Source organism: Vicugna pacos, chromosome 9 (assembly GCF_048564905.1).
Source record: "Vicugna pacos chromosome 9, VicPac4, whole genome shotgun sequence".
Taxonomy (NCBI): Eukaryota; Metazoa; Chordata; class Mammalia; order Artiodactyla; family Camelidae; genus Vicugna; species Vicugna pacos.
The window spans coordinates 44,878,238-44,890,995 of record NC_132995.1 but is presented as its reverse complement, the minus strand read 5'-3'; the positions used below and the strand labels follow the sequence as shown (position 1 = coordinate 44,890,995).

The 12,758-nt window shown below is 39.6% G+C and overlaps 1 protein-coding gene across 1 annotated transcript in view; it reads right to left on the bottom strand.

Moving 5' to 3' along the window:
- The window catches only part of HYDIN (HYDIN axonemal central pair apparatus protein), a 478,970-nt gene that overhangs the window by 357,582 nt on the left and 108,630 nt on the right, over positions 1-12,758 (bottom strand). Inside the window, exon 8 of the mRNA XM_072967685.1 lies at positions 10,315-10,434. The gene's annotated coding sequence lies outside the window, so the exon portion shown is untranslated. The remainder of the gene's footprint in view (positions 1-10,314; positions 10,435-12,758) is intronic.

The window sequence follows — 12,758 nt, the reverse complement described above, 5'->3', positions numbered from 1 at the left end:
TAAGAGGACACAAAGTAAGCGCTCTCACTCACTGACATTTGGATATGCTTCCTGGGGTGGGAGACAAAGGGCGGAGCCACTGTCACTGTGGAGAGAGTTGTGTACAACCCACAGGCTGTCTGCCTCGCCACTTCCTAATACTGTCGCTATTCTTCTCTGGGTTCTGGAGGTCCCCAGGGGTAGGCAGGACAATCATATGCTGGCACATGCCTGTAAAAATCAAGAGTCACACCACTTCCCACCTCATTTATAGTATGAACTAAGGCACAAGCATCTGAAATGTTCAATAGCAAAGAGATTAATTGACTAATTATTTTGCACTACATTGCTTGCTGTTGCAGCTGCTGGGGATGTCAAAGAGCATCCAGGAACTATGACTGTTCCAGCAGGGAACAGCTGTCGGGGCCATAGGCCAGCTCCCCATCCAGGGAGAGAATAAGTCCTTGTCTGTATTGACACCTCCTGTCATACCAGTGACAGTTCACAAACAGGATCACAAAGGATAGGTTTTGTGCTTGGTCCTAAATAACCTTTTAATGTCCTGAAAAATTCAGCCAAAGCCAAGAATACATTATGAAGTCTCAAATTATCAGTTCTATCTTTGGAATAAGATGTATACCATGCACCAAACTGAAGGTCAGGGGATAAGTCTTTTCCTCTAGACATGGTCAAAACCTTCCTGGGTCTTATAAAATAGCTTAGGATATAAATTTACTTGGCAGGGAGCTTTTGGATTGCATGAACTCTAGACATTGGATATAGAGGGCTGATATTCCAGATATTTAAATACCAAGCTCAAGTTTAATCTCAAATTACAATATATATGTACGTATATACATAGTGAATGCAAGTATATGCATACAGCATAAACATTCACATGGAATAATGGTTTATTTAGATTGTCCTTTCCACCTATATTATTATTTCATTTAACTCCCTTGAAAGTAAAGTTCACTTGTAAGAATGTCAGTTGCCTCTCCCAGATAAAGATTATTCTTTCAACATAACCACAATGTCTTTAACACATATAACAAAGTTAGTAAGTCCTCGATACCATCCAGTTCTCAGTTCCTATAAAATTTCCCCAGCTGTCTCAACGATTTTTTTTTACAATTGATTCATTTGAATCTGAATACAAACCAAGGTCCACACATTGCATTACACACATGTACACAAATATATTCCCTAGCTCTATCAACTGGGAAGGTAAGAGGGGCTGGGAGCACTAATACAAAATGGCAGTAACACCTAATCATGGTTTCTAAATATTATTCTCCGCTAAAAGGAACCAAAGAAAAACGGCTGATCCAAGGGTTAGAGGCAGGAAAGTATAAGATGTGCTCGGGACATCTTGTGCCAGAAGGTAAGGAAGTACTCACAGAATGATGGACATGCCACAGACACAAAGGCCAGATTCATGGCACACCTACATTTCTAATCTGAAAAACTCAAGTGTCAAAATGAATAATGAGAGTAACAGATTATAACCCTTTGAATAAAATGAGAATCCATGAGTTTGATGATATAAATAAATGTCTGATGAAAAACAAGGTATTTAAATATTTTCAAATAAAATACTTATAAAATACTTAATTACAAAGCGAAGAGAATAACTGCACAGTAAAGAAGCCTCACAGACCCTACCTTCATCATGTGAACATCACCGATAATGGACAAATGAAAATCACATACCACTTGACAAGAAGGTGCAAAAAGGAGAACACAGCTTCAGTTCTGTGATATTTCTTCCAGAAATGCATGACATGAGTCTAATCACAAGGAAACATATCAACTTGAAGGACAGTCTACAAAATAACTGGCTTGTAATCTTCAAAAACGTCAAGGTCATGAAAGTCAGATATTGAGGAACTGCTCCAGAATAAAACAGAATGAAAGAGACCAAAGACACATAACAATTAATGCAACACATGGTTCTGAACAGAAACCTTTTGCTATAAATAAGTTGTTATTAGGACAAATGGACATCAATGCTATTTTTCCAATTTTGATGACTGTACTGTGGTTGTCCAAGAAAGTGTATTTATGGAAAATACAAATCCTCTCAGTATTCAGTATTCAGGGGTGATGGGGCATCAGGTTGTTAACTTAACTTCAAATGGCTTGGTAGGAAAAAGTAGTTTGTTATACTATACTAGACATTTTTGCTAACTCTGAGATTGTTTCAAAATAAGAAAGATTATACAATTATAAAGAATAACTTTCCTCATTAGCTGTTTTTCCTTGAACACAGTACATACAGGAAAGTCAAAATAAATGCTTGATTCTGTACTTTTATAAATTTTCAGAGCAATGAGTTGGCACCATAGTAATTGCCAATGATGACACTCTTTGAAGTATCAGTATGAACTAGGATATTTTTATATTTTATGTACTTCAATCAATTACAGTGATTATTCTTTCTGATTCTCAATTTTCCCTGTGTCCTTCTGCCACAACCAACAGTCAATAGTTTCCTTTCTCACTGTACAAGATGTTCCATGTTCATCATTTACATTTCCTGCCCCAAACCTGGAATCAATTTTTGGACCTTTAAAAAGTCAGAGAAGTCCATCTCTTCAAAACCTACTTACTTAGTTATCTTTAAAAATAAGGAAAAAAAATTTCAGGACATCTTATTTAATCAACCCCCTGCTGAAGTTTGTTGTTTCTTTCTCCCTCAGATATCTAAACAGCTTTGGACTCCTTCCAAGAGGAATAGCAAACAAAAAAGAAGATATCCAAAGCCGAACTCTGTGGGCATTACAAGCACCAGTGCAGGTGCATGGGGAGAAGGTGGTTGGGGAAGGGTATTCTAATCCTTTTAACTCCCTTGAATCAGAAATCACTCCTTTGATAATCTGCTGTAACAGTTCACAGAACTCAGGGAAATACTTACTTACATTAACTGATTTATTATAAAGGATATAATAAAAGATACTGATGAACAGCCAAATGAAGAGGTACATATGGCAAGGTCTAGAAGGATCCCAAGTGCAGGAGCTTCTGTCCCTCTGGAGTTGGGGAGTGCCACTTCTGGGTATGTGGATGTGTGCACCAACCCAAAAGCTCTCTGAACCCCTTCAGTTAGGGTTTTTATGAAAGCTTCATTACATAGGCATGATTGACCGAACCACTGGACAGAGGTGATCGAACTCAATCTTCAAGCCCTCTTCTGGGAGGTCAGGACTGAAAGTTCCAGCCCTCTAATCAATCACATGGTTAGTTCCTCTGGCTACCAAACTTCACCCTACAAGAGTCAACTCCTTAGCATAAACTCAGGTTTGGTGGAAAGAGGCTTATTATGAATAGCAAAAGATGCTCCTCTCACCCCTATCACTCAGGAAATGCCAAGGATTTTTGGAGCTCTGTGCCAGGAACAAGGATGAAGATCAAAAATATGTATTTCTTATTTTGACATAATATCACAATGATTAAATTTATTACAACTTTTCTCATCCCTGATACTGAGAGATAAATATGTGAATCTACTTCTGTGTTTTATTTCCAGTAGAAAAATTCAGAAGTGATGAGCAGGTAAATTCCCAGAAACATCTCATCATAAAACTATATCTCACCCCAAAGCTAGAACTGGATAAAGTTGTATTATTCATTCCAGTCTCCCAACACTCAAGCTTGATCTTCATTTTTCTGATGTAAGGAAGGCTAATCTAAAAACCACTCACCAGTGCTAGAGGGAATTCACATATTCATTCAACAAATTTTATTGACTACCTACTATGGGCCAAACACTGTTCTTGGTACTGAGGGTACAATAGCGAACAAAACAGGAATAAACTCCTGCCTTTGTGGAGTTAACCTTCAAATGGTGGGAGTGGGGGGAGGAGAGTAAGAAATAGATCATAACAAGATAAATAAGTAAATTATAACATACAAGAGAAAAAAAGCAGGAAAGGGCAGTAGAAAGGGAGATACAATTTTAAATAAAGTGTTTCACTACTAAGGTGACATCTGAAGGAGGTAGGAGAGTAAGCTGTGTGGTTTTCCAGAAAAGAATTCCAGGCAGAGAGGAAATAGCTTGTGTGAAGATCTCGAGGTGCAAATGTGCTTTGAATATTTGTGAAATAGTAAGAAGGCTACTGCAGCTGGAGTGGAATGAGCACGGGGAAGAGAGGAGAGAAGGTCAGAGAAGTAATGTGAAGGTCAGAGGGAAGAGAGAACCTTGGGCCAGGTAGGCCATCTTCAGGACTTGGACTTTTACTCTGAATGGCATGTGAAATCATCTGTGATTTCTGGAAAGAGGAATGACCATACCCAACTTATGTTTTAAATGCACAGCTGTGGCTACTGTGCTGACTACAGAATGAAGGGGAGCAAGCATAGACACAGAAACCAGCGAGGAAGCTACTGAAATAATCTGGGTGGGAGATGACTGTGGTTAAGAAAATTGTGATAGAAGTGAAGGAGGTAACAAGTAGTTACATAATGGATATCTTTAAATGTAGAGCCACCAGGATTCACTGAAGGACTAAACATAGGTATAAAAGAGAGGGCGGAGTCAAGGATAACTCGTAAGGTTTTGGACTGAGCAACTTAAAGGGTGGTTCCATCAAGTGACATGATGAAGACTATGAGAGAAACAGGTTTTGGAGATGTCATTTAGTGGCTTGTTTTGGAAAAATTAGATTTGAGACATCTACTAAACATCCAAACAGAGATATCAAGTAGGTGGTTGAATATATGGTTCGTTAGAGAGAATGGTCTAGGCTGGAGACATATATTTAGGCATTGTGAACATTAGGCATTAGAACAATGCCCTCCCAAAGATGTCCACGACCCAGTCCTCAGAACCTGTGACTATATTACCTGATACGGCAAAAAAGACTTTGCAGATGTGATTAAAGGAATGGACTCTGAGGTGGGGATACTATCCTGGATTATATGAGTGAGCCCAATCTTATCAGATGGGTCCTTAGAAGCAGAGGAGAGAGAGCCGACAAAGGAAGAAGGTTCAGAGAGAATAAGATGTTGCTAAGGAATAAGACAAGATAAGAAATTAGGAGGCCTCTAGAACTTGGAAAAGGCAAAGAAACAGATTCTCCCCTAGAGAATCCAGAAAGGAATCCCCGCTGACAGGTTATTTTTAGCCCAGTGAGACTATCAAACTTCTAACCTAAGATAATAAATTAGTGTTGTCTTAAGCCATTAAGTTTGTGGTACTGTGTCACAGCAGCGATGGAAAATTAATGCCAGCATCCTCAATATAGAGATGATACTTAAATCCATAAGAATGAGATGAATAGAGACAGAAAAGAGAACAGATCTTGGGACTAAGCTTTGGCAAGCTTGAATATTAAGTCAGGGAAGTGAGGGAGATCCAAAAGAGATGATGGAGAAGGAATGGGCATGAGGTAGAAGGAAAACAGAAGAAAGGAGTGTTCTAGAAGTGAAATGAAGAGTCTGTGTCACGGGCTGCTGAAGGGTCAGATAAAAGGAGGGCAGAATTAGGAAACAAGACAGACATAGTAGGGAGAGCATGCGTGCCCAGGCCAAGCGATACACAGAAGAAAAAGAGTTGACCTTGGTCCTCATCACTCAAGCCACAATGATGGGAGAGTCACATGAGTGACACCCACCCAGAGTGCACTTTTCCATACAGAGGGACCCTAGTAACCAGCAAACATGGCCCAACTAGAATTCCTGGAATATTTCTAATCAAATCAGAACTCTTTCCCCCTGGGGGAGGGAAGGTGTGAAAGTCCATAGCAAGAGAAGGAGAGAGGAACAGGAAGACTTTCAACATTCTCTTAAGACTTACACTATAGGTCTGTACAGGTTCTTTTACTTTATAATGCTGTCTGAGCCCTCCAAGGCCCTAACTTGTTAACCAGCATATACCCTAAGCCCAAGAGAGTTAACATAATATCTCAAGATCGAGAAATAGTTTTTTCTTAGGAAAAACAGGAGGTCGTCAGAATAAAAATACATAACCTCCCAGGACCTGACATTCCATATCAGCCATAGCTTCAAACAACCTTTTATGTTTTGCCTTCCTTTGCTTCAAGTCTCATGTTAGGTAATCATCTACAAAAGACTGAAATCATGCATAGAAAATCCCTGTGGCCTGAGACAAATAAAGCCCATGTCACACTGCCTCACACTGACTAATAATTATTTGTTTAGCTGTTTGTCTTCTCCACTAGAGTGAGAAGTCCTCAAAGAGGTGAATAAGAAGAACAATAATCCATTAACTTCCCATTAGTTGAACAAATAATACACGTTAGACAAAATGCTAATTGTTTTCAGGCATTTAATCTTCACACAACCGTATGAGATGGGTATGATTAACCCCATTTCACAGTTAAGAAGGCTGAGATTCAGAAAGATTAAGAAACTTACTTAAGTTCAATCCCTGGCACCTCCACCAAAAAAAAAAAAAAGAAAGAAACTTACTTAATAGTTAAGCTAAGTTAGAGAGTAGCAGAGCTGTCCAATGTCAAATTCCATGCTGAATAATGCAGCTTCCAAAGATGTCCACATCCTAATTCCTGGAATCTATGACTGTTACCTTACATAGAAAATAGGACTTTGTAAAATGTGATGAAATTGAGAGTTTTGAGGTGGGGAGATTATGCTGGACTATCCTGGCCTCAATGTAATCACAAGAATCCTTATAAGAAGGAGGTAGGAGATCATACTGAACAGTAGGAGATGTGACAACAGAAGCAGGAGCTGAAGTGGTCTGAGGAAGGAGTCATGAACCAAGGAATGCAGGGGGCCTTTAGAAGCTAGAAAAGGCGAGGAAACAGATCTTCCCATAGAGTCCCCATAAGGAACACAGACCGGCCAATACCTTGATTTTAGATTTTTGACTTTCAGAACAGGAAGATAATAAATCTGTGTTGTTTTAGGCCACTAAATTTGTGGTAATTTGTTACAACAGCAATAGGAAACTGACAACAGTGCCCTGTGCCTCTGTCCTTTATGTCCTTACATCCCCAGGACCTAGGGTAGTCAAGGAATGTTTGCTAAGTGAATTACTGAAGGAGGAAGAGATTTTCCTCTAAGGCTTCGCCCACCTGGCCCAACCTGAACTCCTGACCAGGAGAATCTAGCCTTCCTCAGAGAGAGGTAGGCAGAAGCAGCCCAGGTATGTCTGGGGTGATATTATATGTTTTCCTAATTACTAAGTCAAATGGATGTGCTAGTAACAGTCCAAAGCTCTTTCTATGCCAGTCAGTGTGCCCTTGGAATACATGACAAAATGCAACCCTAATTTACAGCTGTGATTTAGAGCTGAAGGGAGGTAGGAGGAGGAGGGGAATTGGATATTTTTATGTTCCATTTCTGATAACAGTGTATTAAACATCACAATGATTCATTCAGTTGAAATTATAAGCAGCATTACTAAAAAGATGAACAGAAATCATATTTTACAATCTAATTCCTTTTAAAAATTATTTCATAGCAAAATAGAGCCATGAATATACTTGTACACACTGCAACTGCACATAATTCTACCTCCCTCTTTCTCTGAGACCATCATGGCCCATTCTTTAAACAAGAATGATGTATCTTCTATATTAGTATCAATAAGGAGACAGTTTTCCAACTTAATAAATTCAATACACCCCATAGCTTATAGCTCCTTAAGAAATGAAGAGCTAGAAGTCTGAAAACAGTTTAGGTTTCACAAGAGGCTCGTTGTGCCCTGAAGGATTATTTCCCCTTTCTGTATCCCAGTTTCTCCAGCCAGGTTAAAATCCTACACTTATTAAAAGCTTAAAAAAAAAAAAGCTTTTGATCTTTTAAGAACAAGTAATAACATAAGCAGAACTAAACTAAAGCAAAAACTGAAAGCAATCATTTAGAACTTAATCACAACTTCATATACATTTGTATTCCACAGTCTACTTGTAGTTAACATAGAAGGTGAAAAAAATTATTGGGTAGATCTAAGGTAAAATCAGTCACTGCCATCAGTCTAGGTCTTCTGATTGGATTGGCAATTCCCATGGTGTTTCCAGCTTGCCTGGTTTTGCAGCCAGGGTTCCCAGGGGTCCTGAATGGCTTTGGAATCTGAATAAATCATACACACTAGGGGTCCACTGAGACCACGAGAAACTCAATTTATCTGTGACCTGAGACAGGATTTTATTGCTTCTCAGATTAACAGTTTAAAATGTTTTGCTTTTCTGCCTCAGGGGTATTAGTTTGATGTATGACACAGGGAGATTATTAAATCTTTGGTGCCTTCCAAAGATGTAAATTAAACCACAGCATCTCCTTAGCCACCTTCCTTGTATGAGCTGGAGATTTATTATTAACCTGTCACTCTTGTATGCTCATCAAAACAAGCAGCACCATGATTAATTACACCTATTTATTTAAGGGTACCTGTCATTCTAACTTTTTGTGGACAGGATATTTCAGTCTCCTGATTTCTTGGCAGAACTAGAGCTAAGGACTTTTAAAGGAGAGGAGAGAATCATTGTCCTCTCCTATTCATTTCCAAGAATATATCTGAAAGAAAGGTGGCATGCATACAACTGCATATAGTTCTTTTAGTTTTAAAGGAAGGTGCACTTCATTTGGCTTCTCTTGACTGTTCTCCAACATCAATGTTGGCTAATTCTGTTCTGGATATCTGAAGACTTGAAGAGGTCCAGCACTAAATGGACATAGAACTTTAAAATTCTCTTTTCAGTTCTCTCACTCATAATTCAATTCAACAAATACAATATATATTATTAGGTCCCTTCTATGTGGAAAGAAGCAAATGTGAATTGATTCATTCATTTCTTCATCCAATATTTACTAAATGTCTTTCATGTGCCAGTAATGGTACTAGGTACATCATTCACTGTTCAAAACAGTGAACAGTCCTTGCCCCCATGGAGTTTATAGTCTTGTTACCCTCGTTCCCAAGGCATTTGTCTCCCCATATTATGAAAACAGAGGAGAATACAGGGACAGTGAGAACCGGGAAGAAAAGCAGAGTGTACCCCTTTTAGGGTAAGTGTGCACAAAACAGAGTCAGGATTAATAAGATAAGGTTCATTCCCTCCTCCTGATCAAATGTGAGTCTGCAGGACTGAACTGCATTGAAACCATGGCATTTTACCTCTTTTTTTCTCCCTGTACTTGTCATATCACAGATTATTTGGTTTGCTGAATGATCATTAAAGCACAGGAGGTTTTCAAATGAAATTTAAGGCAGGGCTGCCTGATCTCTGATCTGCCACAAGAAAGATGGACCTTTACCACTTTAAATTTTAGGATAATTACTTTTAAAAAAATTGATTCCTGATTAATCTTTGTCTCCCTTTTTTAAAGTTTTTATTATGGAAATAGACAAAAGGTACAATAAAGATGAAATCATAAAATAATGAACCTTTGGGTACCTATCACCTAGCTTCAGTAATTATTAATATTTTGCTGTTCTTATTTGTATCTATCACATTTCTCTTTCCCTCCATTTTTGAATATTTTTAAATAAATTCCCACTGTCATACCATTTTACCTTCAAATACATGAGAATTTATCTCTGACAAATAAGACTTTTTAAAAACATAACTATAATATCATTGTAATGCTTAACCAAATAGCAATAATTCTTTAATATCTCTAATACCTAAGCTCATGTTCAAATGTACCTGATTGTCTAAAAAAAAAAATCCTTTTGAATTGAAACAGGATCCAAAATAAGTCTACACATTGGATTTGGTTGATATAACTTTCATTTACACATTTTCTCCCCAATATCACCAAAATGAATTCAATATTTGATTTTTACCCAGAATAAAAAAATCCATCCAAACTTAACATATGATCTTAATGAAACCTTATTATGTAATATTTTCAAAGACAGGGTGATCATACAATTTATCATTCAAATGAAGAAACTCCTGAATGAAAGGGGGATGCTATTAATAATTATACTGGTGTAAACTATGACAAATTACTACCCTACCAGTAGAGACAGGGGGTAAAAAGATGGATCAGGTTTCTGGTTTCTACTTGGGCGAAGAGAGCTGGAAAAGACCTTACAATTGAAAACACAAAAAGTTGAACAAATTGCAAGTTTATGACTTTTCCTGGATTCACCAAATAATTGAAGTTGAGGAAATGCCAACTAGCCCCAAATCTGGGAGACAAACACATACAGGGAGATGAGGAATGCACTTGTTGACTTGGGTAACTTAACACTAATAAGAATTCACCTAGAAACGTTAAGAAATTGGTGGAGGCTGAGTACTGGCTGGTGACAGAGTCTGGAGCTCTAAAGGTTGCAGACATAAGGGAGTTCATGTCACTCACAGGCTTCTCTCTCTGTAGATCCCAATGGGTACTCACATAAAATGATAGCAAGAGTCCTGTGAAAGCATCTCTCATGGTACAGGCTTAGGGGAGGGGAAGAGCAGCTGCTGCAGGAAGGCCATGGAGTCCTGCCCAGATCCTTCTTCTCTACTTCTCCTATAAAACAAGCAAAAAAAAAAATTACCAGGGATGTGGTATACCAAAAAAAGCAAGGGGAAAAAAAAAAAAAAAACCCACAGTGCCAAGAGACAAAACAATCAACAGAATCAGACTCATAAATAACACAGACGTTGGAGCTACCAGGGAATTTAAAATGGTTATGAAAAATATGTCAAAGGCTCCAATGGAAAAATTAGACAACACTCATGTCAAACAAGTAATTTCAGGAAACAGAAACTAAGAAAAAAAACAAATGAAGATGCTAGAAATAAAAAACACAGTAATAGAGATCAAGATAGTTACTGACTGGCTCATCAGAAGACTTAACAGAGCTAAGGGAAGAATTCGTGAGCTTGAAAAATATACAAACTATAAGACAAAGAAAAAATATTTAAAAATAAAAACAAAGCATCCAGGAACTGTAGGACATCAAATGATCTAACAGGTGTGCAATTAGAATTCCTGGAGGAAAAAAGAGAACAGGATAGAATAAATATTTGAAGGGATAATGACTAAGAATTTCTGAAATTAATGACATGTATCAAACTACAGATCTAAACCACCAAGATAAATACCCAAGCCAGAGACAGACATGTCATATTCAATCTCCGAAAACACAAAACAAAGAGAAAATCTTGAAGGCAAAAGGGAAAAGAAGACATTACCAGAGAGAAATAAATGTAACAATTGTAACAGTCATCTTGTTGGAAACCATGCAAGTTAAAAGACAACAGTGTAACATTTTTAAAGGGCAAAAGACAGTGACACCATCAAGATGGTGGAGTAGAAGACTCTAGCTTCTATCCTCCCAACAAAGAACAATTAGATAACTATCCATGAAGGAAAACAGCCCAGGGAGAGCTCAGGAGTCCACTTAAGAAGCTTCAGCAACACAATGGAATAAAAATCCTGAATATAACTACAAAAAGGGTAGGAAGAAGAGTTTCATTTTGCTTGCATCATCCTATCCCCCAGACTGGCAGTGCTCAATGCTAAGAGGGAACACCTCAGCCTGAGTTTCCCTCACTCGTAAAAGGAACAGAGCCTCCTCAGCCTTTCAGAACACTGCACAAAGAACCCACTTCAGATTCACCCAGAGACCAGCAAAGTTGAGATATCCAGAGATGGTTAGGAACAGAAGAGAAGGGCAGGAGCTACCAGTATCAGTCATGAAGCATGAACAACTGTGGTTCCCGGTGGCCTGCTCTGCAGAGGACCACTGAAGTCTTCACTACTAAGGACCTCAATAGCCCTTATAGACACTGCAGACCCCCTCCCCAACTTTCATCACTGAGAATCTCATTGCAGACTCCAGTAGACTGCTCACAGAGGACCCTAGCAGCTTTCACTGCTGAGGAAACCAACAGCCAGCATAGCCACTGTGGACTCCCTGGCAATTTTCACTTCAAAGATTTTCATGCTCACAGATAACCCTGGCCAAGACCTCCATGCTCCCTTGCCACAAAAGTGCAGGATTCACACTGGCTACCAGTCAGCCTCTGCAACCTAGGCTCCCAGAGCTGATCCCCACTGCTGTGCATGCATCTGTGCTCAGCTACTGCAGCCACATGAGTGCATGCAGACAACCAAGGTCCCCTGAGCTGCTTGTGGGCCCAGAGATGGCCCCGACTCCTGTCACTGGCCTGTACCACCACAAGCAAGCCCAAGTGAGTACCTGCATGCTGCCAGCCCCAACTCCCATCACCAGCCTCCACTGCCTTGCACTCACCTTAGGCTAGCCCCCTTAGTAGACAAGTACATACCAGCTCAGGGACTCCATAGCTGTTCATGCAACCATAGCTGTTGGCCCTGGCGCTGCCAGTGGTCCTGGCCCTGCCACTGCATGGGTGTCTGTAGCCAGCCCTTGTCACCATGCACGCACCTGCAGCTGCCCCAAGGCCAAGTGTGTGCATACCCTGGCTCCAGCAACTACCACAACATGCCCTGGTCCCTAGCCACTGGACCTAGAGGCACCATTAAGGACCAAGAGCCTTTGAAGCCACTGTCGACCTCTGCAGCTCTTGCCAAGGATCATACAATTGTCAATGTCATGGATCACAGCTGCCTGAGCTGACAAGACATCATGCACTCTTGGACCCAGAACTACCACGTGCCCTGAACACTTGGTGCCCCACACCACTAGACCTGGGGTCACAAAACGCTCCAGCATGTCACCACCCAAAGGTGAGGGTCTTTCCTTATGAAAGTCAGTCCATAAAGTCTAGAAGAGGTAACTGCTTCTTCAAATGTGCAGATGTCTAAAGGGATAAGGAAGAATCAGGGAAATATGACAACATCAAAGCAATACAGTAAACTTCCAG